At 45.0% G+C, this 25,000-nt stretch overlaps 33 non-coding genes across 33 annotated transcripts; all 33 read right to left on the reverse strand.

Moving 5' to 3' along the window:
- Window positions 1-41: 41 nt before the first annotated feature.
- TRNAM-CAU (transfer RNA methionine (anticodon CAU)) lies at window positions 42-114 on the reverse strand. Its single transcript has one exon. It is a non-coding gene; the product is annotated as a tRNA-Met (tRNA).
- A 264-nt stretch (window positions 115-378) lies between these two features.
- Window positions 379-451, reverse strand: TRNAM-CAU (transfer RNA methionine (anticodon CAU)). The gene has a single exon. It is a non-coding gene; the product is annotated as a tRNA-Met (tRNA).
- Window positions 452-716: 265 nt separating this feature from the next.
- On the reverse strand, window positions 717-789 carry TRNAM-CAU (transfer RNA methionine (anticodon CAU)). The gene has a single exon. It is a non-coding gene; the product is annotated as a tRNA-Met (tRNA).
- Window positions 790-3,010: 2,221 nt separating this feature from the next.
- TRNAM-CAU (transfer RNA methionine (anticodon CAU)) lies at window positions 3,011-3,083 on the reverse strand. The gene has a single exon. It is a non-coding gene; the product is annotated as a tRNA-Met (tRNA).
- A 267-nt stretch (window positions 3,084-3,350) lies between these two features.
- On the reverse strand, window positions 3,351-3,423 carry TRNAM-CAU (transfer RNA methionine (anticodon CAU)). The gene has a single exon. It is a non-coding gene; the product is annotated as a tRNA-Met (tRNA).
- Window positions 3,424-3,687: 264 nt separating this feature from the next.
- TRNAM-CAU (transfer RNA methionine (anticodon CAU)) lies at window positions 3,688-3,760 on the reverse strand. Its single transcript has one exon. It is a non-coding gene; the product is annotated as a tRNA-Met (tRNA).
- A 267-nt stretch (window positions 3,761-4,027) lies between these two features.
- TRNAM-CAU (transfer RNA methionine (anticodon CAU)) lies at window positions 4,028-4,100 on the reverse strand. Its single transcript has one exon. It is a non-coding gene; the product is annotated as a tRNA-Met (tRNA).
- Window positions 4,101-4,364: 264 nt separating this feature from the next.
- Window positions 4,365-4,437, reverse strand: TRNAM-CAU (transfer RNA methionine (anticodon CAU)). Its single transcript has one exon. It is a non-coding gene; the product is annotated as a tRNA-Met (tRNA).
- A 265-nt stretch (window positions 4,438-4,702) lies between these two features.
- Window positions 4,703-4,775, reverse strand: TRNAM-CAU (transfer RNA methionine (anticodon CAU)). The gene has a single exon. It is a non-coding gene; the product is annotated as a tRNA-Met (tRNA).
- Window positions 4,776-5,039: 264 nt separating this feature from the next.
- Window positions 5,040-5,112, reverse strand: TRNAM-CAU (transfer RNA methionine (anticodon CAU)). The gene has a single exon. It is a non-coding gene; the product is annotated as a tRNA-Met (tRNA).
- Window positions 5,113-5,376: 264 nt separating this feature from the next.
- TRNAM-CAU (transfer RNA methionine (anticodon CAU)) lies at window positions 5,377-5,449 on the reverse strand. Its single transcript has one exon. It is a non-coding gene; the product is annotated as a tRNA-Met (tRNA).
- A 264-nt stretch (window positions 5,450-5,713) lies between these two features.
- On the reverse strand, window positions 5,714-5,786 carry TRNAM-CAU (transfer RNA methionine (anticodon CAU)). The gene has a single exon. It is a non-coding gene; the product is annotated as a tRNA-Met (tRNA).
- A 265-nt stretch (window positions 5,787-6,051) lies between these two features.
- Window positions 6,052-6,124, reverse strand: TRNAM-CAU (transfer RNA methionine (anticodon CAU)). The gene has a single exon. It is a non-coding gene; the product is annotated as a tRNA-Met (tRNA).
- A 2,221-nt stretch (window positions 6,125-8,345) lies between these two features.
- TRNAM-CAU (transfer RNA methionine (anticodon CAU)) lies at window positions 8,346-8,418 on the reverse strand. The gene has a single exon. It is a non-coding gene; the product is annotated as a tRNA-Met (tRNA).
- A 264-nt stretch (window positions 8,419-8,682) lies between these two features.
- On the reverse strand, window positions 8,683-8,755 carry TRNAM-CAU (transfer RNA methionine (anticodon CAU)). Its single transcript has one exon. It is a non-coding gene; the product is annotated as a tRNA-Met (tRNA).
- Window positions 8,756-9,019: 264 nt separating this feature from the next.
- TRNAM-CAU (transfer RNA methionine (anticodon CAU)) lies at window positions 9,020-9,092 on the reverse strand. Its single transcript has one exon. It is a non-coding gene; the product is annotated as a tRNA-Met (tRNA).
- Window positions 9,093-11,639: 2,547 nt separating this feature from the next.
- Window positions 11,640-11,712, reverse strand: TRNAM-CAU (transfer RNA methionine (anticodon CAU)). Its single transcript has one exon. It is a non-coding gene; the product is annotated as a tRNA-Met (tRNA).
- Window positions 11,713-11,976: 264 nt separating this feature from the next.
- Window positions 11,977-12,049, reverse strand: TRNAM-CAU (transfer RNA methionine (anticodon CAU)). The gene has a single exon. It is a non-coding gene; the product is annotated as a tRNA-Met (tRNA).
- A 264-nt stretch (window positions 12,050-12,313) lies between these two features.
- On the reverse strand, window positions 12,314-12,386 carry TRNAM-CAU (transfer RNA methionine (anticodon CAU)). The gene has a single exon. It is a non-coding gene; the product is annotated as a tRNA-Met (tRNA).
- A 265-nt stretch (window positions 12,387-12,651) lies between these two features.
- Window positions 12,652-12,724, reverse strand: TRNAM-CAU (transfer RNA methionine (anticodon CAU)). The gene has a single exon. It is a non-coding gene; the product is annotated as a tRNA-Met (tRNA).
- A 2,221-nt stretch (window positions 12,725-14,945) lies between these two features.
- Window positions 14,946-15,018, reverse strand: TRNAM-CAU (transfer RNA methionine (anticodon CAU)). The gene has a single exon. It is a non-coding gene; the product is annotated as a tRNA-Met (tRNA).
- Window positions 15,019-15,282: 264 nt separating this feature from the next.
- TRNAM-CAU (transfer RNA methionine (anticodon CAU)) lies at window positions 15,283-15,355 on the reverse strand. The gene has a single exon. It is a non-coding gene; the product is annotated as a tRNA-Met (tRNA).
- A 264-nt stretch (window positions 15,356-15,619) lies between these two features.
- Window positions 15,620-15,692, reverse strand: TRNAM-CAU (transfer RNA methionine (anticodon CAU)). Its single transcript has one exon. It is a non-coding gene; the product is annotated as a tRNA-Met (tRNA).
- Window positions 15,693-15,957: 265 nt separating this feature from the next.
- On the reverse strand, window positions 15,958-16,030 carry TRNAM-CAU (transfer RNA methionine (anticodon CAU)). Its single transcript has one exon. It is a non-coding gene; the product is annotated as a tRNA-Met (tRNA).
- A 2,221-nt stretch (window positions 16,031-18,251) lies between these two features.
- TRNAM-CAU (transfer RNA methionine (anticodon CAU)) lies at window positions 18,252-18,324 on the reverse strand. Its single transcript has one exon. It is a non-coding gene; the product is annotated as a tRNA-Met (tRNA).
- Window positions 18,325-18,588: 264 nt separating this feature from the next.
- On the reverse strand, window positions 18,589-18,661 carry TRNAM-CAU (transfer RNA methionine (anticodon CAU)). The gene has a single exon. It is a non-coding gene; the product is annotated as a tRNA-Met (tRNA).
- Window positions 18,662-18,925: 264 nt separating this feature from the next.
- On the reverse strand, window positions 18,926-18,998 carry TRNAM-CAU (transfer RNA methionine (anticodon CAU)). The gene has a single exon. It is a non-coding gene; the product is annotated as a tRNA-Met (tRNA).
- Window positions 18,999-19,263: 265 nt separating this feature from the next.
- Window positions 19,264-19,336, reverse strand: TRNAM-CAU (transfer RNA methionine (anticodon CAU)). The gene has a single exon. It is a non-coding gene; the product is annotated as a tRNA-Met (tRNA).
- Window positions 19,337-21,557: 2,221 nt separating this feature from the next.
- Window positions 21,558-21,630, reverse strand: TRNAM-CAU (transfer RNA methionine (anticodon CAU)). Its single transcript has one exon. It is a non-coding gene; the product is annotated as a tRNA-Met (tRNA).
- Window positions 21,631-21,894: 264 nt separating this feature from the next.
- TRNAM-CAU (transfer RNA methionine (anticodon CAU)) lies at window positions 21,895-21,967 on the reverse strand. The gene has a single exon. It is a non-coding gene; the product is annotated as a tRNA-Met (tRNA).
- A 264-nt stretch (window positions 21,968-22,231) lies between these two features.
- Window positions 22,232-22,304, reverse strand: TRNAM-CAU (transfer RNA methionine (anticodon CAU)). Its single transcript has one exon. It is a non-coding gene; the product is annotated as a tRNA-Met (tRNA).
- Window positions 22,305-22,569: 265 nt separating this feature from the next.
- On the reverse strand, window positions 22,570-22,642 carry TRNAM-CAU (transfer RNA methionine (anticodon CAU)). The gene has a single exon. It is a non-coding gene; the product is annotated as a tRNA-Met (tRNA).
- A 2,221-nt stretch (window positions 22,643-24,863) lies between these two features.
- TRNAM-CAU (transfer RNA methionine (anticodon CAU)) lies at window positions 24,864-24,936 on the reverse strand. The gene has a single exon. It is a non-coding gene; the product is annotated as a tRNA-Met (tRNA).
- Between the last annotated feature and the right edge of the window lie 64 nt (window positions 24,937-25,000).

Below are 25,000 nucleotides of genomic sequence, written 5' to 3' on the forward strand. Positions count from 1 at the left end.
AGGATATGTCCAATTGAATTTGCTGAAACAAAAAACACTTGTGCCCTCTCTGAGGCTCGAACTCAGGACCTTCAGATTATGAGACTGACGCGCTGCCTACTGCGCTAAGAAGGCTCTGCTGGAGTATTTTTGGAGAACTTGGTGGAGAACCAGATCTGAGACAACGCTACTCACACAGTCCAGATAGAAATATTAAAATAAAATGCAGCTAGCCCCATTGGTTCTATGGTATTTTGCGATCATATTTCTTTTCTGCGTCAGTAAAGAATCCAATCCTGTGATTCACAAGGACCGCGTTGCGGTCTACTGAACATCATTCTCCTCTTCATGTTTAGAAAGGATATGTCCAATTGAATTTGCTGAAACAAAAAACACTTGTGCCCTCTCTGAGGCTCGAACTCAGGACCTTCAGATTATGAGACTGACGCGCTGCCTACTGCGCTAAGAAGGCTCCGTTGGAGGCTCTTTGGATAACCTGGTGGAGAGCATGATTTGAGACCACGCTACTCACAAAGTCCAGATAGAAATATTCAAATAAAACGCAGCTAGCCCCAATTGGTTCTTTGGTATTTGGCAATCATATTTCTTTTCTGCGTCAGTAAAGAATCCAATCCTGTGATTCACAAGGACCGCGTTGCGGTCTACTGAACATCATGCTCCTCTTCATGTTTAGAAAAAATATGTCCAATTGTATTTGTTGAAACAAAAAACACTTGTGCCCTCTCTGAGGCTCGAACTCAGGACCTTCAGATTATGAGACTGACGCGCTGCCTACTGCGCTAAGAAGGCTGCGATTTTATGATTTGTTGATGAAGATTATGTGACACAACTCCACACTCAAAACTCCAGAGAGAATACGATCCATCTGAAAAGCTTCACTTGAATGTATAGTGTTTTGTACTTCAGATGTCTTCCATTCATCAATCAAGAGTCCCATCCTTCGATGCTTGAATTTTGAGCTAGTTATTTTGATATGCTCCAAAACAGGTAAGATGCCACAAACTTCCAACCCCTCCCTCGCTGGATATATACCTAACTCTTTTCAGCCCTTTTTTCTTACCAGTTTTTAATTCTCCTCCCCCAAAGTCCCTTTTGTAAGCAGGTCGCTTTTTTTCCCATTTGCAGAGAGTTTTGCTCCTTTCCTATATATATATGCATGATTAATTATGTGTTTCCACTTCCATCATTTAGTTTTCTTGTGTGCGTTCAGCCGGTTTCGTTATACTCGCTGCTTACATCGCTTATGTCAGGTTTGTATTATGTCACAGTTTGTTATGCTGTTATTTGACATCAGATCTCATGCTGATCTGCTTGCGGCTGGTGACAGGTAGCATGCCACAAAAACAAACCCCAAACTACATCATTATCACACCTGTGAGGCACACGGTTCATGAAGAGAGTCCAAACGCGCCCTCTAGTAACAGAGCAAGGTAACTGCCGGCCAGGTCAAGAAGGGTGGACGGGGCTGGGTTATGCAGATGAACTCCCAGAAGTTCCCAGACTGAACCCAAGAGGATTCCATCCTCCAGAACGCTTTATCCAGCCCATTAAAGCATCCAGCGGGCCACAGGAACATCCAGGAAGGCCAATCCAGGCTTTGCTCCTGAAGGAACTGTAGTTCAAAACCCACCCTCATTTAAAAGTGGCCAGGGTTCCTCCTAGCTTTTTGGTCTATAGAACCTGTCTGTTCGTGGCCGTTCGTGGCCAGTGAGGGAAAGTTGAAAGCTGCATTCCCTGCTGTGTGATTTAAACACAGCCAGGCTCACAAGGGCACTTTTATTATGCCGAAGGAGGGCCTTGCAGACTGTCCATGCCTGAGCCGCAACTGTGCCTGCGTTCCCCAGAGCCTTTCGTGGGCACAGGGGCAAGACAATCACCAGAAACAGAAGTGTCGAAATTGGCTGCATCCCCTTGTGCTACCCCTCTTTGCCTCTTTTCGCATTTGCCTTTCATGCAGTCGCCTCACTATTTGGCCGCTAGGCTTGGGTGCCCCACCTGTCTTTTCTAGAGTTTATTTTGTGAGAGACTTTAAACATACTCCAAGGGTCTGCTTGAAGACCTCTCAAGTCCCTCACACAGCCAGAAAATACATTTTGAAATACTTGCTCATTCTCTGAAACTGCCCTCATGTAAACCTGCCCCACTGCATCTAACACCATAAAATGTACCATCCTTATTTCCTGAATCTTTGCTCAAAGACCTACGTTGGCTCTATCAGTATGCGCCCATGCTATCCCAACCAGCAACCTTATCATTTTAAACTGCCCCACCTCTATTCGAAAGAACCTGTTTGTTTGAACTGACCCCTCTTTTCCCCACTGGTTGGCCCCACTTACCTTTTTCTTTCCTTTACAGATTACGGCCTGGGTACCCTGGGCTTATCCGGACCAACTACAGAGCCATAACGCCACTAGGGCGGCGATGGACACTGCACGGAGGCTTATTAATATGAAAAACCATAGCAGGGTTCGTGCGGCATCAACCTTATATGCACAACCATGTTTTGCCATTAGTTCATAGTGCACCTGATGGGCTCTGGAAGGCACAAGGAGAAGGCGTGGGAACACAGGGCCAGAAAGTTTGCACAGGGACTGCTTACATTTGCAAAATACCAAACATTGTACTCATTCTGTCAACGTTTTTGAAAAGTTATTACCTGAAACATAAGAGGCCTGCCTTCTCTGAGGAAAGAACTCAGGACCTTCAAATTATGAGACTGACGCGCTGCCTACTGCACTAAGCAGGTTCGGCTGGAGTATGTTTGGAGAACCTGGTGGAGAAACAGATCCAAGACCACGCTACTCACAAAGTGCAGATAGAAATATTCAAATAAAATGCAGCTAGCCCCATTGGTTCTATGGTATTTTGCGATCATATTTATTTTCTGCGTCAGTAAAGAATCCAATCCTGTGATTCACAAGGACCGCGTTGCGGTCTACTGAACATCATGCTCCTCTTCATGTTTAGAAAGGATATGTCCAATTGAATTTGCTGAAACAAAAAACACTTGTGCCCTCTCTGAGGCTCGAACTCAGGACCTTCAGATTATGAGACTGACGCGCTGCCTACTGCGCTAAGAAGGCTCCGTTGGAGGCTCTTTGGATAACCTGGTGGAGAGCATGATTTGAGACCACGCTACTCACAAAGTCCAGATAGAAATATTCAAATAAAACGCAGCTAGCCCCAATTGGTTCTTTGGTATTTGGCAATCATATTTCTTTTCTGCGTCAGTAAAGAATCCAATCCTGTGATTCACAAGGACCGCGTTGCGGTCTACTGAACATCATGCTCCTCTTCATGTTTAGAAAGGATATGTCCAATTGAATTTGCTGAAACACAAAAAACACTTGTGCCCTCTCTGAGGCTCGAACTCAGGACCTTCAGATTATGAGACTGACGCGCTGCCTACTGCGCTAAGAAGGCTCTGCTGGAGTATTTTTGGAGAACTTGGTGGAGGACCAGATCTGAGACAACGCTACTCACACAGTCCAGATAGAAATATTAAAATAAAATGCAGCTAGCCCCATTGGTTCTATGGTATTTTGCGATCATATTTCTTTTCTGCGTCAGTAAAGAATCCAATCCTGTGATTCACAAGGACCGCGTTGCGGTCTACTGAACATCATGCTCCTCTTCATGTTTAGAAAGGATATGTCCAATTGAATTTGCTGAAACAAAAAACACTTGTGCCCTCTCTGAGGCTCGAACTCAGGACCTTCAGATTATGAGACTGACGCGCTGCCTACTGCGCTAAGAAGGCTCCGTTGGAGGCTCTTTGGATAACCTGGTGGAGAGCATGATTTGAGACCACGCTACTCACAAAGTCCAGATAGAAATATTCAAATAAAACGCAGCTAGCCCCAATTGGTTCTTTGGTATTTGGCAATCATATTTCTTTTCTGCGTCAGTAAAGAATCCAATCCTGTGATTCACAAGGACCGCGTTGCGGTCTACTGAACATCATGCTCCTCTTCATGTTTAGAAAGGATATGTCCAATTGAATTTGCTGAAACACAAAAAACACTTGTGCCCTCTCTGAGGCTCGAACTCAGGACCTTCAGATTATGAGACTGACGCGCTGCCTACTGCGCTAAGAAGGCTCTGCTGGAGTATTTTTGGAGAACTTGGTGGAGAACCAGATCTGAGACAACGCTACTCACACAGTCCAGATAGAAATATTAAAATAAAATGCAGCTAGCCCCATTGGTTCTATGGTATTTTGCGATCATATTTCTTTTCTGCGTCAGTAAAGAATCCAATCCTCTGATTCACAAGGACCGCGTTGCGGTCTACTGAACATCATGCTCCTCTTCATGTTTAGAAAGGATATGTCCAATTGAATTTGCTGAAACAAAAAACACTTGTGCCCTCTCTGAGGCTCGAACTCAGGACCTTCAGATTATGAGACTGACGCGCTGCCTACTGCGCTAAGAAGGCTCCGTTGGAGGCTCTTTGGATAACCTGGTGGAGAGCATGATTTGAGACCACGCTACTCACAAAGTCCAGATAGAAATATTCAAATAAAACGCAGCTAGCCCCAATTGGTTCTTTGGTATTTGGCAATCATATTTCTTTTCTGCGTCAGTAAAGAATCCAATCCTGTGATTCACAAGGACCGCGTTGCGGTCTACTGAACATCATGCTCCTCTTCATGTTTAGAAAAAATATGTCCAATTGTATTTGTTGAAACAAAAAACACTTGTGCCCTCTCTGAGGCTCGAACTCAGGACCTTCAGATTATGAGACTGACGCGCTGCCTACTGCGCTAAGAAGGCTCTGCTGGAGTATTTTTGGAGAACTTGGTGGAGGACCAGATCTGAGACAACGCTACTCACACAGTCCAGATAGAAATATTAAAATAAAATGCAGCTAGCCCCATTGGTTCTATGGTATTTTGCGATCATATTTCTTTTCTGCGTCAGTAAAGAATCCAATCCTCTGATTCACAAGGACCGCGTTGCGGTCTACTGAACATCATGCTACTCTTCATGTTTAGAAAGGATATGTCCAATTGAATTTGCTGAAACAAAAAACACTTGTGCCCTCTCTGAGGCTCGAACTCAGGACCTTCAGAATATGAGACTGACGCGCTGCCTACTGCGCTAAGAAGGCTCTGCTGGAGTATTTTTGGAGAACTTGGTGGAGGACCAGATCTGAGACAACGCTACTCACACAGTCCAGATAGAAATATTAAAATAAAATGCAGCTAGCCCCATTGGTTCTATGGTATTTTGCGATCATATTTCTTTTCTGCGTCAGTAAAGAATCCAATCCTCTGATTCACAAGGACCGCGTTGCGGTCTACTGAACATCATGCTACTCTTCATGTTTAGAAAGGATATGTCCAATTGAATTTGCTGAAACAAAAAACACTTGTGCCCTCTCTGAGGCTCGAACTCAGGACCTTCAGATTATGAGACTGACGCGCTGCCTACTGCGCTAAGAAGGCTCTGCTGGAGTATTTTTGGAGAACTTGGTGGAGAACCAGATCTGAGACAACGCTACTCACACAGTCCAGATAGAAATATTAAAATAAAATGCAGCTAGCCCCATTGGTTCTATGGTATTTTGCGATCATATTTCTTTTCTGCGTCAGTAAAGAATCCAATCCTGTGATTCACAAGGACCGCGTTGCGGTCTACTGAACATCATTCTCCTCTTCATGTTTAGAAAGGATATGTCCAATTGAATTTGCTGAAACAAAAAACACTTGTGCCCTCTCTGAGGCTCGAACTCAGGACCTTCAGATTATGAGACTGACGCGCTGCCTACTGCGCTAAGAAGGCTCCGTTGGAGGCTCTTTGGATAACCTGGTGGAGAGCATGATTTGAGACCACGCTACTCACAAAGTCCAGATAGAAATATTCAAATAAAACGCAGCTAGCCCCAATTGGTTCTTTGGTATTTGGCAATCATATTTCTTTTCTGCGTCAGTAAAGAATCCAATCCTGTGATTCACAAGGACCGCGTTGCGGTCTACTGAACATCATGCTCCTCTTCATGTTTAGAAAAAATATGTCCAATTGTATTTGTTGAAACAAAAAACACTTGTGCCCTCTCTGAGGCTCGAACTCAGGACCTTCAGATTATGAGACTGACGCGCTGCCTACTGCGCTAAGAAGGCTGCGATTTTATGATTTGTTGATGAAGATTATGTGACACAACTCCACACTCAAAACTCCAGAGAGAATACGATCCATCTGAAAAGCTTCACTTGAATGTATAGTGTTTTGTACTTCAGATGTCTTCCATTCATCAATCAAGAGTCCCATCCTTCGATGCTTGAATTTTGAGCTAGTTATTTTGATATGCTCCAAAACAGGTAAGATGCCACAAACTTCCAACCCCTCCCTCGCTGGATATATACCTAACTCTTTTCAGCCCTTTTTTCTTACCAGTTTTTAATTCTCCTCCCCCAAAGTCCCTTTTGTAAGCAGGTCGCTTTTTTTCCCATTTGCAGAGAGTTTTGCTCCTTTCCTATATATATATGCATGATTAATTATGTGTTTCCACTTCCATCATTTAGTTTTCTTGTGTGCGTTCAGCCGGTTTCGTTATACTCGCTGCTTACATCGCTTATGTCAGGTTTGTATTATGTCACAGTTTGTTATGCTGTTATTTGACATCAGATCTCATGCTGATCTGCTTGCGGCTGGTGACAGGTAGCATGCCACAAAAACAAACCCCAAACTACATCATTATCACACCTGTGAGGCACACGGTTCATGAAGAGAGTCCAAACGCGCCCTCTAGTAACAGAGCAAGGTAACTGCCGGCCAGGTCAAGAAGGGTGGACGGGGCTGGGTTATGCAGATGAACTCCCAGAAGTTCCCAGACTGAACCCAAGAGGATTCCATCCTCCAGAACGCTTTATCCAGCCCATTAAAGCATCCAGCGGGCCACAGGAACATCCAGGAAGGCCAATCCAGGCTTTGCTCCTGAAGGAACTGTAGTTCAAAACCCACCCTCATTTAAAAGTGGCCAGGGTTCCTCCTAGCTTTTTGGTCTATAGAACCTGTCTGTTCGTGGCCGTTCGTGGCCAGTGAGGGAAAGTTGAAAGCTGCATTCCCTGCTGTGTGATTTAAACACAGCCAGGCTCACAAGGGCACTTTTATTATGCCGAAGGAGGGCCTTGCAGACTGTCCATGCCTGAGCCGCAACTGTGCCTGCGTTCCCCAGAGCCTTTCGTGGGCACAGGGGCAAGACAATCACCAGAAACAGAAGTGTCGAAATTGGCTGCATCCCCTTGTGCTACCCCTCTTTGCCTCTTTTCGCATTTGCCTTTCATGCAGTCGCCTCACTATTTGGCCGCTAGGCTTGGGTGCCCCACCTGTCTTTTCTAGAGTTTATTTTGTGAGAGACTTTAAACATACTCCAAGGGTCTGCTTGAAGACCTCTCAAGTCCCTCACACAGCCAGAAAATACATTTTGAAATACTTGCTCATTCTCTGAAACTGCCCTCATGTAAACCTGCCCCACTGCATCTAACACCATAAAATGTACCATCCTTATTTCCTGAATCTTTGCTCAAAGACCTACGTTGGCTCTATCAGTATGCGCCCATGCTATCCCAACCAGCAACCTTATCATTTTAAACTGCCCCACCTCTATTCGAAAGAACCTGTTTGTTTGAACTGACCCCTCTTTTCCCCACTGGTTGGCCCCACTTACCTTTTTCTTTCCTTTACAGATTACGGCCTGGGTACCCTGGGCTTATCCGGACCAACTACAGAGCCATAACGCCACTAGGGCGGCGATGGACACTGCACGGAGGCTTATTAATATGAAAAACCATAGCAGGGTTCGTGCGGCATCAACCTTATATGCACAACCATGTTTTGCCATTAGTTCATAGTGCACCTGATGGGCTCTGGAAGGCACAAGGAGAAGGCGTGGGAACACAGGGCCAGAAAGTTTGCACAGGGACTGCTTACATTTGCAAAATACCAAACATTGTACTCATTCTGTCAACGTTTTTGAAAAGTTATTACCTGAAACATAAGAGGCCTGCCTTCTCTGAGGAAAGAACTCAGGACCTTCAAATTATGAGACTGACGCGCTGCCTACTGCACTAAGCAGGTTCGGCTGGAGTATGTTTGGAGAACCTGGTGGAGAAACAGATCCAAGACCACGCTACTCACAAAGTGCAGATAGAAATATTCAAATAAAATGCAGCTAGCCCCATTGGTTCTATGGTATTTTGCGATCATATTTCTTTTCTGCGTCAGTAAAGAATCCAATCCTCTGATTCACAAGGACCGCGTTGCGGTCTACTGAACATCATGCTACTCTTCATGTTTAGAAAGGATATGTCCAATTGAATTTGCTGAAACAAAAAACACTTGTGCCCTCTCTGAGGCTCGAACTCAGGACCTTCAGAATATGAGACTGACGCGCTGCCTACTGCGCTAAGAAGGCTCTGCTGGAGTATTTTTGGAGAACTTGGTGGAGGACCAGATCTGAGACAACGCTACTCACACAGTCCAGATAGAAATATTAAAATAAAATGCAGCTAGCCCCATTGGTTCTATGGTATTTTGCGATCATATTTCTTTTCTGCGTCAGTAAAGAATCCAATCCTCTGATTCACAAGGACCGCGTTGCGGTCTACTGAACATCATGCTACTCTTCATGTTTAGAAAGGATATGTCCAATTGAATTTGCTGAAACAAAAAACACTTGTGCCCTCTCTGAGGCTCGAACTCAGGACCTTCAGATTATGAGACTGACGCGCTGCCTACTGCGCTAAGAAGGCTCTGCTGGAGTATTTTTGGAGAACTTGGTGGAGAACCAGATCTGAGACAACGCTACTCACACAGTCCAGATAGAAATATTAAAATAAAATGCAGCTAGCCCCATTGGTTCTATGGTATTTTGCGATCATATTTCTTTTCTGCGTCAGTAAAGAATCCAATCCTGTGATTCACAAGGACCGCGTTGCGGTCTACTGAACATCATTCTCCTCTTCATGTTTAGAAAGGATATGTCCAATTGAATTTGCTGAAACAAAAAACACTTGTGCCCTCTCTGAGGCTCGAACTCAGGACCTTCAGATTATGAGACTGACGCGCTGCCTACTGCGCTAAGAAGGCTCCGTTGGAGGCTCTTTGGATAACCTGGTGGAGAGCATGATTTGAGACCACGCTACTCACAAAGTCCAGATAGAAATATTCAAATAAAACGCAGCTAGCCCCAATTGGTTCTTTGGTATTTGGCAATCATATTTCTTTTCTGCGTCAGTAAAGAATCCAATCCTGTGATTCACAAGGACCGCGTTGCGGTCTACTGAACATCATGCTCCTCTTCATGTTTAGAAAAAATATGTCCAATTGTATTTGTTGAAACAAAAAACACTTGTGCCCTCTCTGAGGCTCGAACTCAGGACCTTCAGATTATGAGACTGACGCGCTAAGAAGGCTGCGATTTTATGATTTGTTGATGAAGATTATGTGACACAACTCCACACTCAAAACTCCAGAGAGAATACGATCCATCTGAAAAGCTTCACTTGAATGTATAGTGTTTTGTACTTCAGATGTCTTCCATTCATCAATCAAGAGTCCCATCCTTCGATGCTTGAATTTTGAGCTAGTTATTTTGATATGCTCCAAAACAGGTAAGATGCCACAAACTTCCAACCCCTCCCTCGCTGGATATATACCTAACTCTTTTCAGCCCTTTTTTCTTACCAGTTTTTAATTCTCCTCCCCCAAAGTCCCTTTTGTAAGCAGGTCGCTTTTTTTCCCATTTGCAGAGAGTTTTGCTCCTTTCCTATATATATATGCATGATTAATTATGTGTTTCCACTTCCATCATTTAGTTTTCTTGTGTGCGTTCAGCCGGTTTCGTTATACTCGCTGCTTACATCGCTTATGTCAGGTTTGTATTATGTCACAGTTTGTTATGCTGTTATTTGACATCAGATCTCATGCTGATCTGCTTGCGGCTGGTGACAGGTAGCATGCCACAAAAACAAACCCCAAACTACATCATTATCACACCTGTGAGGCACACGGTTCATGAAGAGAGTCCAAACGCGCCCTCTAGTAACAGAGCAAGGTAACTGCCGGCCAGGTCAAGAAGGGTGGACGGGGCTGGGTTATGCAGATGAACTCCCAGAAGTTCCCAGACTGAACCCAAGAGGATTCCATCCTCCAGAACGCTTTATCCAGCCCATTAAAGCATCCAGCGGGCCACAGGAACATCCAGGAAGGCCAATCCAGGCTTTGCTCCTGAAGGAACTGTAGTTCAAAACCCACCCTCATTTAAAAGTGGCCAGGGTTCCTCCTAGCTTTTTGGTCTATAGAACCTGGCCGTTCGTGGCCGTTCGTGGCCAGTGAGGGAAAGTTGAAAGCTGCATTCCCTGCTGTGTGATTTAAACACAGCCAGGCTCACAAGGGCACTTTTATTATGCCGAAGGAGGGCCTTGCAGACTGTCCATGCCTGAGCCGCAACTGTGCCTGCGTTCCCCAGAGCCTTTCGTGGGCACAGGGGCAAGACAATCACCAGAAACAGAAGTGTCGAAATTGGCTGCATCCCCTTGTGCTACCCCTCTTTGCCTCTTTTCGCATTTGCCTTTCATGCAGTCGCCTCACTATTTGGCCGCTAGGCTTGGGTGCCCCACCTGTCTTTTCTAGAGTTTATTTTGTGAGAGACTTTAAACATACTCCAAGGGTCTGCTTGAAGACCTCTCAAGTCCCTCACACAGCCAGAAAATACATTTTGAAATACTTGCTCATTCTCTGAAACTGCCCTCATGTAAACCTGCCCCACTGCATCTAACACCATAAAATGTACCATCCTTATTTCCTGAATCTTTGCTCAAAGACCTACGTTGGCTCTATCAGTATGCGCCCATGCTATCCCAACCAGCAACCTTATCATTTTAAACTGCCCCACCTCTATTCGAAAGAACCTGTTTGTTTGAACTGACCCCTCTTTTCCCCACTGGTTGGCCCCACTTACCTTTTTCTTTCCTTTACAGATTACGGCCTGGGTACCCTGGGCTTATCCGGACCAACTACAGAGCCATAACGCCACTAGGGCGGCGATGGACACTGCACGGAGGCTTATTAATATGAAAAACCATAGCAGGGTTCGTGCGGCATCAACCTTATATGCACAACCATGTTTTGCCATTAGTTCATAGTGCACCTGATGGGCTCTGGAAGGCACAAGGAGAAGGCGTGGGAACACAGGGCCAGAAAGTTTGCACAGGGACTGCTTACATTTGCAAAATACCAAACATTGTACTCATTCTGTCAACGTTTTTGAAAAGTTATTACCTGAAACATAAGAGGCCTGCCTTCTCTGAGGAAAGAACTCAGGACCTTCAAATTATGAGACTGACGCGCTGCCTACTGCACTAAGCAGGTTCGGCTGGAGTATGTTTGGAGAACCTGGTGGAGAAACAGATCCAAGACCACGCTACTCACAAAGTGCAGATAGAAATATTCAAATAAAATGCAGCTAGCCCCATTGGTTCTATGGTATTTTGCGATCATATTTCTTTTCTGCGTCAGTAAAGAATCCAATCCTCTGATTCACAAGGACCGCGTTGCGGTCTACTGAACATCATGCTACTCTTCATGTTTAGAAAGGATATGTCCAATTGAATTTGCTGAAACAAAAAACACTTGTGCCCTCTCTGAGGCTCGAACTCAGGACCTTCAGAATATGAGACTGACGCGCTGCCTACTGCGCTAAGAAGGCTCTGCTGGAGTATTTTTGGAGAACTTGGTGGAGGACCAGATCTGAGACAACGCTACTCACACAGTCCAGATAGAAATATTAAAATAAAATGCAGCTAGCCCCATTGGTTCTATGGTATTTTGCGATCATATTTCTTTTCTGCGTCAGTAAAGAATCCAATCCTCTGATTCACAAGGACCGCGTTGCGGTCTACTGAACATCATGCTACTCTTCATGTTTAGAAAGGATATGTCCAATTGAATTTGCTGAAACAAAAAACACTTGTGCCCTCTCTGAGGCTCGAACTCAGGACCTTCAGATTATGAGACTGACGCGCTGCCTACTGCGCTAAGAAGGCTCTGCTGGAGTATTTTTGGAGAACTTGGTGGAGAACCAGATCTGAGACAACGCTACTCACACAGTCCAGATAGAAATATTAAAATAAAATGCAGCTAGCCCCATTGGTTCTATGGTATTTTGCGATCATATTTCTTTTCTGCGTCAGTAAAGAATCCAATCCTGTGATTCACAAGGACCGCGTTGCGGTCTACTGAACATCATTCTCCTCTTCATGTTTAGAAAGGATATGTCCAATTGAATTTGCTGAAACAAAAAACACTTGTGCCCTCTCTGAGGCTCGAACTCAGGACCTTCAGATTATGAGACTGACGCGCTGCCTACTGCGCTAAGAAGGCTCCGTTGGAGGCTCTTTGGATAACCTGGTGGAGAGCATGATTTGAGACCACGCTACTCACAAAGTCCAGATAGAAATATTCAAATAAAACGCAGCTAGCCCCAATTGGTTCTTTGGTATTTGGCAATCATATTTCTTTTCTGCGTCAGTAAAGAATCCAATCCTGTAATTCACAAGGACCGCGTTGCGGTCTACTGAACATCATGCTCCTCTTCATGTTTAGAAAAAATATGTCCAATTGTATTTGTTGAAACAAAAAACACTTGTGCCCTCTCTGAGGCTCGAACTCAGGACCTTCAGATTATGAGACTGACGCGCTGCCTACTGCGCTAAGAAGGCTGCGATTTTATGATTTGTTGATGAAGATTATGTGACACAACTCCACACTCAAAACTCCAGAGAGAATACGATCCATCTGAAAAGCTTCACTTGAATGTATAGTGTTTTGTACTTCAGATGTCTTCCATTCATCAATCAAGAGTCCCATCCTTCGATGCTTGAATTTTGAGCTAGTTATTTTGATATGCTCCAAAACAGGTAAGATGCCACAAACTTCCAACCCCTCCCTCGCTGGATATATACCTAACTCTTTTCAGCCCTTTTTTCTTACCAGTTTTTAATTCTCCTCCCCCAAAGTCCCTTTTGTAAGCAGGTCGCTTTTTTTCCCATTTGCAGAGAGTTTTGCTCCTTTCCTATATATATATGCATGATTAATTATGTGTTTCCACTTCCATCATTTAGTTTTCTTGTGTGCGTTCAGCCGGTTTCGTTATACTCGCTGCTTACATCGCTTATGTCAGGTTTGTATTATGTCACAGTTTGTTATGCTGTTATTTGACATCAGATCTCATGCTGATCTGCTTGCGGCTGGTGACAGGTAGCATGCCACAAAAACAAACCCCAAACTACATCATTATCACACCTGTGAGGCACACGGTTCATGAAGAGAGTCCAAACGCGCCCTCTAGTAACAGAGCAAGGTAACTGCCGGCCAGGTCAAGAAGGGTGGACGGGGCTGGGTTATGCAGATGAACTCCCAGAAGTTCCCAGACTGAACCCAAGAGGATTCCATCCTCCAGAACGCTTTATCCAGCCCATTAAAGCATCCAGCGGGCCACAGGAACATCCAGGAAGGCCAATCCAGGCTTTGCTCCTGAAGGAACTGTAGTTCAAAACCCACCCTCATTTAAAAGTGGCCAGGGTTCCTCCTAGCTTTTTGGTCTATAGAACCTGGCCGTTCGTGGCCGTTCGTGGCCAGTGAGGGAAAGTTGAAAGCTGCATTCCCTGCTGTGTGATTTAAACACAGCCAGGCTCACAAGGGCACTTTTATTATGCCGAAGGAGGGCCTTGCAGACTGTCCATGCCTGAGCCGCAACTGTGCCTGCGTTCCCCAGAGCCTTTCGTGGGCACAGGGGCAAGACAATCACCAGAAACAGAAGTGTCGAAATTGGCTGCATCCCCTTGTGCTACCCCTCTTTGCCTCTTTTCGCATTTGCCTTTCATGCAGTCGCCTCACTATTTGGCCGCTAGGCTTGGGTGCCCCACCTGTCTTTTCTAGAGTTTATTTTGTGAGAGACTTTAAACATACTCCAAGGGTCTGCTTGAAGACCTCTCAAGTCCCTCACACAGCCAGAAAATACATTTTGAAATACTTGCTCATTCTCTGAAACTGCCCTCATGTAAACCTGCCCCACTGCATCTAACACCATAAAATGTACCATCCTTATTTCCTGAATCTTTGCTCAAAGACCTACGTTGGCTCTATCAGTATGCGCCCATGCTATCCCAACCAGCAACCTTATCATTTTAAACTGCCCCACCTCTATTCGAAAGAACCTGTTTGTTTGAACTGACCCCTCTTTTCCCCACTGGTTGGCCCCACTTACCTTTTTCTTTCCTTTACAGATTACGGCCTGGGTACCCTGGGCTTATCCGGACCAACTACAGAGCCATAACGCCACTAGGGCGGCGATGGACACTGCACGGAGGCTTATTAATATGAAAAACCATAGCAGGGTTCGTGCGGCATCAACCTTATATGCACAACCATGTTTTGCCATTAGTTCATAGTGCACCTGATGGGCTCTGGAAGGCACAAGGAGAAGGCGTGGGAACACAGGGCCAGAAAGTTTGCACAGGGACTGCTTACATTTGCAAAATACCAAACATTGTACTCATTCTGTCAACGTTTTTGAAAAGTTATTACCTGAAACATAAGAGGCCTGCCTTCTCTGAGGAAAGAACTCAGGACCTTCAAATTATGAGACTGACGCGCTGCCTACTGCACTAAGCAGGTTCGGCTGGAGTATGTTTGGAGAACCTGGTGGAGAAACAGATCCAAGACCACGCTACTCACAAAGTGCAGATAGAAATATTCAAATAAAATGCAGCTAGCCCCATTGGTTCTATGGTATTTTGCGATCATATTTCTTTTCTGCGTCAGTAAAGAATCCAATCCTCTGATTCACAAGGACCGCGTTGCGGTCTACTGAACATCATGCTACTCTTCATGTTTAGAAAGGATATGTCCAATTGAATTTGCTGAAACAAAAAACACTTGTGCCCTCTCTGAGGCTCGAACTCAGGACCTTCAGAATATGAGACTGACGCGCTGCCTACTGCGCTAAGAAGGCTCTGCTGGAGTATTTTTGGAGAACTTGGTGGAGGACCAGATCTGAGACAACGCTACTCACACAGTCCAGATAGAAATATTAAAATAAAATGCAGCTAGCCCCATTGGTTCTATGGTATTTTGCGATCATATTTCTTTTCTGCGTCAGTAAAGAATCCAATCCTCTGATTCACAAGGACCGCGTTGCGGTCTACTGAACATCATGCTACTCTTCATGTTTAGAAAGGATATGTCCAATTGAATTTGCTGAAACAAAAAACACTTGTGCCCTCTCTGAGGCTCGAACTCAGGACCTTCAGATTATGAGACTGACGCGCTGCCTACTGCGCTAAGAAGGCTCTGCTGGAGTATTTTTGGAGAACTTGGTGGAGAACCAGATCTGAGACAACGCTACTCACACAGTCCAGATAGAAATATTAAAATAAAATGCAGCTAGCCCCATTGGTTCTATGGTATTTTGCGATCATATTTCTTTTCTGCGTCAGTAAAGAATCCAATCCTGTGATTCACAAGGACCGCGTTGCGGTCTACTGAACATCATTCTCCTCTTCATGTTTAGAAAGGATATGTCCAATTGAATTTGCTGAAACAAAAAACACTTGTGCCCTCTCTGAGGCTCGAACTCAGGACCTTCAGATTATGAGACTGACGCGCTGCCTACTGCGCTAAGAAGGCTCCGTTGGAGGCTCTTTGGATAACCTGGTGGAGAGCATGATTTGAGACCACGCTACTCACAAAGTCCAGATAGAAATATTCAAATAAAACGCAGCTAGCCCCAATTGGTTCTTTGGTATTTGGCAATCATATTTCTTTTCTGCGTCAGTAAAGAATCCAATCCTGTGATTCACAAGGACCGCGTTGCGGTCTACTGAACATCATGCTCCTCTTCATGTTTAGAAAAAATATGTCCAATTGTATTTGTTGAAACAAAAAACACTTGTGCCCTCTCTGAGGCTCGAACTCAGGACCTTCAGATTATGAGACTGACGCGCTGCCTACTGCGCTAAGAAGGCTGCGATTTTATGATTTGTTGATGAAGATTATGTGACACAACTCCACACTCAAAACTCCAGAGAGAATACGATCCATCTGAAAAGCTTCACTTGAATGTATAGTGTTTTGTACTTCAGATGTCTTCCATTCATCAATCAAGAGTCCCATCCTTCGATGCTTGAATTTTGAGCTAGTTATTTTGATATGCTCCAAAACAGGTAAGATGCCACAAACTTCCAACCCCTCCCTCGCTGGATATATACCTAACTCTTTTCAGCCCTTTTTTCTTACCAGTTTTTAATTCTCCTCCCCCAAAGTCCCTTTTGTAAGCAGGTCGCTTTTTTTCCCATTTGCAGAGAGTTTTGCTCCTTTCCTATATATATATGCATGATTAATTATGTGTTTCCACTTCCATCATTTAGTTTTCTTGTGTGCGTTCAGCCGGTTTCGTTATACTCGCTGCTTACATCGCTTATGTCAGGTTTGTATTATGTCACAGTTTGTTATGCTGTTATTTGACATCAGATCTCATGCTGATCTGCTTGCGGCTGGTGACAGGTAGCATGCCACAAAAACAAACCCCAAACTACATCATTATCACACCTGTGAGGCACACGGTTCATGAAGAGAGTCCAAACGCGCCCTCTAGTAACAGAGCAAGGTAACTGCCGGCCAGGTCAAGAAGGGTGGACGGGGCTGGGTTATGCAGATGAACTCCCAGAAGTTCCCAGACTGAACCCAAGAGGATTCCATCCTCCAGAACGCTTTATCCAGCCCATTAAAGCATCCAGCGGGCCACAGGAACATCCAGGAAGGCCAATCCAGGCTTTGCTCCTGAAGGAACTGTAGTTCAAAACCCACCCTCATTTAAAAGTGGCCAGGGTTCCTCCTAGCTTTTTGGTCTATAGAACCTGGCCGTTCGTGGCCGTTCGTGGCCAGTGAGGGAAAGTTGAAAGCTGCATTCCCTGCTGTGTGATTTAAACACAGCCAGGCTCACAAGGGCACTTTTATTATGCCGAAGGAGGGCCTTGCAGACTGTCCATGCCTGAGCCGCAACTGTGCCTGCGTTCCCCAGAGCCTTTCGTGGGCACAGGGGCAAGACAATCACCAGAAACAGAAGTGTCGAAATTGGCTGCATCCCCTTGTGCTACCCCTCTTTGCCTCTTTTCGCATTTGCCTTTCATGCAGTCGCCTCACTATTTGGCCGCTAGGCTTGGGTGCCCCACCTGTCTTTTCTAGAGTTTATTTTGTGAGAGACTTTAAACATACTCCAAGGGTCTGCTTGAAGACCTCTCAAGTCCCTCACACAGCCAGAAAATACATTTTGAAATACTTGCTCATTCTCTGAAACTGCCCTCATGTAAACCTGCCCCACTGCATCTAACACCATAAAATGTACCATCCTTATTTCCTGAATCTTTGCTCAAAGACCTACGTTGGCTCTATCAGTATGCGCCCATGCTATCCCAACCAGCAACCTTATCATTTTAAACTGCCCCACCTCTATTCGAAAGAACCTGTTTGTTTGAACTGACCCCTCTTTTCCCCACTGGTTGGCCCCACTTACCTTTTTCTTTCCTTTACAGATTACGGCCTGGGTACCCTGGGCTTATCCGGACCAACTACAGAGCCATAACGCCACTAGGGCGGCGATGGACACTGCACGGAGGCTTATTAATATGAAAAACCATAGCAGGGTTCGTGCGGCATCAACCTTATATGCACAACCATGTTTTGCCATTAGTTCATAGTGCACCTGATGGGCTCTGGAAGGCACAAGGAGAAGGCGTGGGAACACAGGGCCAGAAAGTTTGCACAGGGACTGCTTACATTTGCAAAATACCAAACATTGTACTCATTCTGTCAACGTTTTTGAAAAGTTATTACCTGAAACATAAGAGGCCTGCCTTCTCTGAGGAAAGAACTCAGGACCTTCAAATTATGAGACTGACGCGCTGCCTACTGCACTAAGCAGGTTCGGCTGGAGTATGTTTGGAGAACCTGGTGGAGAAACAGATCCAAGACCACGCTACTCACAAAGTGCAGATAGAAATATTCAAATAAAATGCAGCTAGCCCCATTGGTTCTATGGTATTTTGCGATCATATTTCTTTTCTGCGTCAGTAAAGAATCCAATCCTCTGATTCACAAGGACCGCGTTGCGGTCTACTGAACATCATGCTACTCTTCATGTTTAGAAAGGATATGTCCAATTGAATTTGCTGAAACAAAAAACACTTGTGCCCTCTCTGAGGCTCGAACTCAGGACCTTCAGAATATGAGACTGACGCGCTGCCTACTGCGCTAAGAAGGCTCTGCTGGAGTATTTTTGGAGAACTTGGTGGAGGACCAGATCTGAGACAACGCTACTCACACAGTCCAGATAGAAATATTAAAATAAAATGCAGCTAGCCCCATTGGTTCTATGGTATTTTGCGATCATATTTCTTTTCTGCGTCAGTAAAGAATCCAATCCTCTGATTCACAAGGACCGCGTTGCGGTCTACTGAACATCATGCTACTCTTCATGTTTAGAAAGGATATGTCCAATTGAATTTGCTGAAACAAAAAACACTTGTGCCCTCTCTGAGGCTCGAACTCAGGACCTTCAGATTATGAGACTGACGCGCTGCCTACTGCGCTAAGAAGGCTCTGCTGGAGTATTTTTGGAGAACTTGGTGGAGAACCAGATCTGAGACAACGCTACTCACACAGTCCAGATAGAAATATTAAAATAAAATGCAGCTAGCCCCATTGGTTCTATGGTATTTTGCGATCATATTTCTTTTCTGCGTCAGTAAAGAATCCAATCCTGTGATTCACAAGGACCGCGTTGCGGTCTACTGAACATCATTCTCCTCTTCATGTTTAGAAAGGATATGTCCAATTGAATTTGCTGAAACAAAAAACACTTGTGCCCTCTCTGAGGCTCGAACTCAGGACCTTCAGATTATGAGACTGACGCGCTGCCTACTGCGCTAAGAAGGCTCCGTTGGAGGCTCTTTGGATAACCTGGTGGAGAGCATGATTTGAGACCACGCTACTCACAAAGTCCAGATAGAAATATTCAAATAAAACGCAGCTAGCCCCAATTGGTTCTTTGGTATTTGGCAATCATATTTCTTTTCTGCGTCAGTAAAGAATCCAATCCTGTGATTCACAAGGACCGCGTTGCGGTCTACTGAACATCATGCTCCTCTTCATGTTTAGAAAAAATATGTCCAATTGTATTTGTTGAAACAAAAAACACTTGTGCCCTCTCTGAGGCTCGAACTCAGGACCTTCAGATTATGAGACTGACGCGCTGCCTACTGCGCTAAGAAGGCTGCGATTTTATGATTTGTTGATGAAGATTATGTGACACAACTCCACACTCAAAACTCCAGAGAGAATACGATCCATCTGAAAAGCTTCACTTGAATGTATAGTGTTTTGTACTTCAGATGTCTTCCATTCATCAATCAAGAGTCCCATCCTTCGATGCTTGAATTTTGAGCTAGTTATTTTGATATGCTCCAAAACAGGTAAGATGCCACAAACTTCCAACCCCTCCCTCGCTGGATATATACCTAACTCTTTTCAGCCCTTTTTTCTTACCAGTTTTTAATTCTCCTCCCCCAAAGTCCCTTTTGTAAGCAGGTCGCTTTTTTTCCCATTTGCAGAGAGTTTTGCTCCTTTCCTATATATATATGCATGATTAATTATGTGTTTCCACTTCCATCATTTAGTTTTCTTGTGTGCGTTCAGCCGGTTTCGTTATACTCGCTGCTTACATCGCTTATGTCAGGTTTGTATTATGTCACAGTTTGTTATGCTGTTATTTGACATCAGATCTCATGCTGATCTGCTTGCGGCTGGTGACAGGTAGCATGCCACAAAAACAAACCCCAAACTACATCATTATCACACCTGTGAGGCACACGGTTCATGAAGAGAGTCCAAACGCGCCCTCTAGTAACAGAGCAAGGTAACTGCCGGCCAGGTCAAGAAGGGTGGACGGGGCTGGGTTATGCAGATGAACTCCCAGAAGTTCCCAGACTGAACCCAAGAGGATTCCATCCTCCAGAACGCTTTATCCAGCCCATTAAAGCATCCAGCGGGCCACAGGAACATCCAGGAAGGCCAATCCAGGCTTTGCTCCTGAAGGAACTGTAGTTCAAAACCCACCCTCATTTAAAAGTGGCCAGGGTTCCTCCTAGCTTTTTGGTCTATAGAACCTGGCCGTTCGTGGCCGTTCGTGGCCAGTGAGGGAAAGTTGAAAGCTGCATTCCCTGCTGTGTGATTTAAACACAGCCAGGCTCACAAGGGCACTTTTATTATGCCGAAGGAGGGCCTTGCAGACTGTCCATGCCTGAGCCGCAACTGTGCCTGCGTTCCCCAGAGCCTTTCGTGGGCACAGGGGCAAGACAATCACCAGAAACAGAAGTGTCGAAATTGGCTGCATCCCCTTGTGCTACCCCTCTTTGCCTCTTTTCGCATTTGCCTTTCATGCAGTCGCCTCACTATTTGGCCGCTAGGCTTGGGTGCCCCACCTGTCTTTTCTAGAGTTTATTTTGTGAGAGACTTTAAACATACTCCAAGGGTCTGCTTGAAGACCTCTCAAGTCCCTCACACAGCCAGAAAATACATTTTGAAATACTTGCTCATTCTCTGAAACTGCCCTCATGTAAACCTGCCCCACTGCATCTAACACCATAAAATGTACCATCCTTATTTCCTGAATCTTTGCTCAAAGACCTACGTTGGCTCTATCAGTATGCGCCCATGCTATCCCAACCAGCAACCTTATCATTTTAAACTGCCCCACCTCTATTCGAAAGAACCTGTTTGTTTGAACTGACCCCTCTTTTCCCCACTGGTTGGCCCCACTTACCTTTTTCTTTCCTTTACAGATTACGGCCTGGGTACCCTGGGCTTATCCGGACCAACTACAGAGCCATAACGCCACTAGGGCGGCGATGGACACTGCACGGAGGCTTATTAATATGAAAAACCATAGCAGGGTTCGTGCGGCATCAACCTTATATGCACAACCATGTTTTGCCATTAGTTCATAGTGCACCTGATGGGCTCTGGAAGGCACAAGGAGAAGGCGTGGGAACACAGGGCCAGAAAGTTTGCACAGGGACTGCTTACATTTGCAAAATACCAAACATTGTACTCATTCTGTCAACGTTTTTGAAAAGTTATTACCTGAAACATAAGAGGCCTGCCTTCTCTGAGGAAAGAACTCAGGACCTTCAAATTATGAGACTGACGCGCTGCCTACTGCACTAAGCAGGTTCGGCTGGAGTATGTTTGGAGAACCTGGTGGAGAAACAGATCCAAGACCACGCTACTCACAAAGTGCAGATAGAAATATTCAAATAAAATGCAGCTAGCCCCATTGGTTCTATGGTATTTTGCGATCATATTTCTTTTCTGCGTCAGTAAAGAATCCAATCCTCTGATTCACAAGGACCGCGTTGCGGTCTACTGAACATCATGCTACTCTTCATGTTTAGAAAGGATATGTCCAATTGAATTTGCTGAAACAAAAAACACTTGTGCCCTCTCTGAGGCTCGAACTCAGGACCTTCAGAATATGAGACTGACGCGCTGCCTACTGCGCTAAGAAGGCTCTGCTGGAGTATTTTTGGAGAACTTGGTGGAGGACCAGATCTGAGACAACGCTACTCACACAGTCCAGATAGAAATATTAAAATAAAATGCAGCTAGCCCCATTGGTTCTATGGTATTTTGCGATCATATTTCTTTTCTGCGTCAGTAAAGAATCCAATCCTCTGATTCACAAGGACCGCGTTGCGGTCTACTGAACATCATGCTACTCTTCATGTTTAGAAAGGATATGTCCAATTGAATTTGCTGAAACAAAAAACACTTGTGCCCTCTCTGAGGCTCGAACTCAGGACCTTCAGATTATGAGACTGACGCGCTGCCTACTGCGCTAAGAAGGCTCTGCTGGAGTATTTTTGGAGAACTTGGTGGAGAACCAGATCTGAGACAACGCTACTCACACAGTCCAGATAGAAATATTAAAATAAAATGCAGCTAGCCCCATTGGTTCTATGGTATTTTGCGATCATATTTCTTTTCTGCGTCAGTAAAGAATCCAATCCTGTGATTCACAAGGACCGCGTTGCGGTCTACTGAACATCATTCTCCTCTTCATGTTTAGAAAGGATATGTCCAATTGAATTTGCTGAAACAAAAAACACTTGTGCCCTCTCTGAGGCTCGAACTCAGGACCTTCAGATTATGAGACTGACGCGCTGCCTACTGCGCTAAGAAGGCTCCGTTGGAGGCTCTTTGGATAACCTGGTGGAGAGCATGATTTGAGACCACGCTACTCACAAAGTCCAGATAGAAATATTCAAATAAAACGCAGCTAGCCCCAATTGGTTCTTTGGTATTTGGCAATCATATTTCTTTTCTGCGTCAGTAAAGAATCCAATCCTGTGATTCACAAGGACCGCGTTGCGGTCTACTGAACATCATGCTCCTCTTCATGTTTAGAAAAAATATGTCCAATTGTATTTGTTGAAACAAAAAACACTTGTGCCCTCTCTGAGGCTCGAACTCAGGACCTTCAGATTATGAGACTGACGCGCTGCCTACTGCGCTAAGAAGGCTGCGATTTTATGATTTGTTGATGAAGATTATGTGACACAACTCCACACTCAAAACTCCAGAGAGAATACGATCCATCTGAAAAGCTTCACTTGAATGTATAGTGTTTTGTACTTCAGATGTCTTCCATTCATCAATCAAGAGTCCCATCCTTCGATGCTTGAATTTTGAGCTAGTTATTTTGATATGCTCCAAAACAGGTAAGATGCCACAAACTTCCAACCCCTCCCTCGCTGGATATATACCTAACTCTTTTCAGCCCTTTTTTCTTACCAGTTTTTAATTCTCCTCCCCCAAAGTCCCTTTTGTAAGCAGGTCGCTTTTTTTCCCATTTGCAGAGAGTTTTGCTCCTTTCCTATATATATATGCATGATTAATTATGTGTTTCCACTTCCATCATTTAGTTTTCTTGTGTGCGTTCAGCCGGTTTCGTTATACTCGCTGCTTACATCGCTTATGTCAGGTTTGTATTATGTCACAGTTTGTTATGCTGTTATTTGACATCAGATCTCATGCTGATCTGCTTGCGGCTGGTGACAGGTAGCATGCCACAAAAACAAACCCCAAACTACATCATTATCACACCTGTGAGGCACACGGTTCATGAAGAGAGTCCAAACGCGCCCTCTAGTAACAGAGCAAGGTAACTGCCGGCCAGGTCAAGAAGGGTGGACGGGGCTGGGTTATGCAGATGAACTCCCAGAAGTTCCCAGACTGAACCCAAGAGGATTCCATCCTCCAGAACGCTTTATCCAGCCCATTAAAGCATCCAGCGGGCCACAGGAACATCCAGGAAGGCCAATCCAGGCTTTGCTCCTGAAGGAACTGTAGTTCAAAACCCACCCTCATTTAAAAGTGGCCAGGGTTCCTCCTAGCTTTTTGGTCTATAGAACCTGGCCGTTCGTGGCCGTTCGTGGCCAGTGAGGGAAAGTTGAAAGCTGCATTCCCTGCTGTGTGATTTAAACACAGCCAGGCTCACAAGGGCACTTTTATTATGCCGAAGGAGGGCCTTGCAGACTGTCCATGCCTGAGCCGCAACTGTGCCTGCGTTCCCCAGAGCCTTTCGTGGGCACAGGGGCAAGACAATCACCAGAAACAGAAGTGTCGAAATTGGCTGCATCCCCTTGTGCTACCCCTCTTTGCCTCTTTTCGCATTTGCCTTTCATGCAGTCGCCTCACTATTTGGCCGCTAGGCTTGGGTGCCCCACCTGTCTTTTCTAGAGTTTATTTTGTGAGAGACTTTAAACATACTCCAAGGGTCTGCTTGAAGACCTCTCAAGTCCCTCACACAGCCAGAAAATACATTTTGAAATACTTGCTCATTCTCTGAAACTGCCCTCATGTAAACCTGCCCCACTGCATCTAACACCATAAAATGTACCATCCTTATTTCCTGAATCTTTGCTCAAAGACCTACGTTGGCTCTATCAGTATGCGCCCATGCTATCCCAACCAGCAACCTTATCATTTTAAACTGCCCCACCTCTATTCGAAAGAACCTGTTTGTTTGAACTGACCCCTCTTTTCCCCACTGGTTGGCCCCACTTACCTTTTTCTTTCCTTTACAGATTACGGCCTGGGTACCCTGGGCTTATCCGGACCAACTACAGAGCCATAACGCCACTAGGGCGGCGATGGACACTGCACGGAGGCTTATTAATATGAAAAACCATAGCGGGGTTCGTGCGGCATCAACCTTATATGCACAACCATGTTTTGCCATTAGTTCATAGTGCACCTGATGGGCTCTGGAAGGCACAAGGAGAAGGCGTGGGAACACAGGGCCAGAAAGTTTGCACAGGGACTGCTTACATTTGCAAAATACCAAACATTGTACTCATTCTGTCAACGTTTTTGAAAAGTTATTACCTGAAACATAAGAGGCCTGCCTTCTCTGAGGAAAGAACTCAGGACCTTCAAATTATGAGACTGACGCGCTGCCTACTGCACTAAGCAGGTTCGGCTGGAGTATGTTTGGAGAACCTGGTGGAGAAACAGATCCAAGACCACGCTACTCACAAAGTGCAGATAGAAATATTCAAATAAAATGCAGCTAGCCCCATTGGTTCTATGGTATTTTGCGATCATATTTATTTTCTGCGTCAGTAAAGAATCCAATCCTGTGATTCACAAGGACCGCGTTGCGGTCTACTGAACATCATGCTCCTCTTCATGTTTAGAAAGGATATGTCCAATTGAATTTGCTGAAACAAAAAACACTTGTGCCCTCTCTGAGGCTCGAACTCAGGACCTTCAGATTATGAGACTGACGCGCTGCCTACTGCGCTAAGAAGGCTCCGTTGGAGGCTCTTTGGATAACCTGGTGGAGAGCATGATTTGAGACCACGCTACTCACAAAG

Source organism: Ambystoma mexicanum, chromosome 4p, assembly GCF_040938575.1.
Source record: "Ambystoma mexicanum isolate Mex_15411 chromosome 4p, UKY_AmexF1_1, whole genome shotgun sequence".
Lineage (NCBI taxonomy): Eukaryota > Metazoa > Chordata > Amphibia > Caudata > Ambystomatidae > Ambystoma > Ambystoma mexicanum.